Below are 2,475 nucleotides of genomic sequence, written 5' to 3' on the forward strand. Positions count from 1 at the left end.
TCTCGCGGTCGGAACTGCGGGGAACACCACAGTACCCGCGCTTCAAACACGACTGTCGTTGTCTTGGATTGGCCTTCTTGCTTGAGGTCGGGCCCACGCCACTCACCGCGGCCTCGCCTTTAGAACCATTCGTATCCTCTCGCTCCCTGCATGTTGTGAGTCAGTGCCTTGTTTGTCTGCAAAGCGGCTTCCTTCCGGGAAGCAATGCAAAACCCAAACTGAGCTACTTCTCATTACCCTTCCTAGGCAGTTCACTTCGTTACCCTCAATACAATAGAATCTTGCCAGGAAGGCCAGACTCCGGGACGAGGAGACTCCGCATGTTTATCCTTACAGATCGTCCCGTAGCGATTGATCTAGCATCGACGACCTCCTACAGCAGCTCTGTGTGATTGTCCATCAAGGAGCAGCTGGCCACCGTCGAGTGGAGGCGACGACGCAATCTGTTGCGGCGAAGTTCGAGTGGGCCAAGCTCAAGGTTGACGTGGTCGACTTTGTCTCGGGGTGTCTCCATTGCGTGTGTGCAGATGACGACATGGAGCCCCGCTGCTTGGTTCTGCTCTGCATGCTGAGCGCCCCAATGAGCTTATCCATTTTGACTGGTTGTCTCTGCCGAAGTTAGACAAGCTTGCAGCACGTATTTGTAGTCAAGGATGGCATGGGTGGCTTCGTTCGATTATTTCAGTCCCGGACTGCCGAGGCCATGGCAGCGGCTGCCGTTCTCATGGACTGGTTCACGACGTCTGGGATAGTCACGACATGGGTGTTCGACGGCGGGTCCCATTTTAAGAATGAAGTGATCGAGAATGTGCACAAGTTAGTCGGCGCGCATCACCATGTGACGACGGCGTACAGTCCATGGGCGAATGGATTCGTCGAAGTCGTGAACAAGACGCTATTACAGACCATGAAGGCCTTGCTGAGTGAGTGGCAACTCCCTGCTACGCAGTGGCAAATGGTGCTACCCCTTGTTCAAGGTGCCCTCAATCACCAGTCGTCGAACCGGCTTGGTGGCCTTGCTCATGCGACAGCGTTTGCTGGATCCTACGCAACCCCACCGTTGTCCGGGATTGTGCATCCGACGACCAAAGAAGTCCGGGATGTTGATTGGCTCGACAAGTCCCGGACCAAGCACGTTCTAGACCTGCGAACGTCGCTAGACGAGATGCAACGTGATGTGTCGGCCCGTAGCAATAACTACGTGGCCAGGCGAGAGCTAGACACGCGAAGAAGCAGGCGTCAAGTGGACTAACCTTGACGTTGGCGACTATGTACTAGTCAGGTCGGTCGTACGACACCAGAGCAAGTTAGCCCTGGCGTGGCATGGTCCCTCAAGAATCACGCGAGTTATCACCGATTCTTTTATGTGATGGCGACCGAACAGCTGGTGCCACCTTTCAACGAATCTGTGCACCACGCCTGCCGTCTGAAAATTTACGGCGAAGCAACGAACAGCTCGGCTGAAGACCTACTGGATCAAGCTGCCTACGGCGAAGGTGGTTTCCACGTGGAAGACTTGCTGGCTGTCCGTGTTGTCAACGGGCAGCACGATATCCTGGTCAAGTGGCTGCCTTGAAGACGAAGAGGCGTAGTGGGAGCCAGCCCTCAATGTCTACGAAGACGTTCCCGTACTGCTGTGCAAGTGGGTTTTGTCTCATGAACATGACGACGGCGTGGAAGTGATGCGGGAGGCATTGGAGCTGACTCTTGGTCACACATTGTAGGGGTAAGTGCTCTGGTCGAGTTCGCCCCGAATCCACTTCAACCTCGTTTAGGTCGGTTGCTGGATGCTGAATCAATCACTATGGGACGACTTAGTACGGGATAACCTGGTCGGATAATTATCCTGCTATCGGTCGTCGTCCCGGAGTCCTGGCGTTCTGGCAAGTTGGTACTGTATTGAGGGGAACGAAGTGACCTGACTAGGAAGGCTATGAGAAGTAACTCAGTTTGGATTTTGCATTGCTTCCCGAAAGAAAGACGCCTTTCGAACAAACAAGGCGCGGATTCACAACAGATCCCACACACTGCAGAGCGTTGATCTGCGACACATACTACGCGTATTCGCGCATAATCTCGGCGTTCTCTCTTTGTGGAGCCTTTGGATGTCGGGGCTGGTGTTCCAAATTGGAGGCGCTCTGCTGCCGTAACCGTCATCGTCCCCCATATCCAAATCTTTTCTTGGGACTTCAGCCTCCGCCTGTCGTTCGTCGCACCGATCGCTGATACAGCCGGTCCATATCCACCCGGAGACACTGGCCGCGCCGCCGTGGCTGCCTCTTCTCCGGCAACTCTTGCCGCATGGTGTGAGCGTCTACACGCAACACTTTAACCACAGGTCAGGGTTGCGGCCGTCTTGGCGACCGGAACGGGTTCGAGACATCTCATCGCCCCGCACGACCAAGCACTGCCTCTTCTCGGTCCCGCGATCGGGATCGATCATCGGCCTTCATTCTCGAGGTGTCTTCGTCCGAT

The sequence above is a fragment of the Aphanomyces invadans genome (genome assembly GCF_000520115.1).
Source record: "Aphanomyces invadans strain NJM9701 unplaced genomic scaffold supercont1.21, whole genome shotgun sequence".
In the NCBI taxonomy this organism is placed as follows: Eukaryota; Oomycota; class Saprolegniomycetes; order Saprolegniales; family Verrucalvaceae; genus Aphanomyces; species Aphanomyces invadans.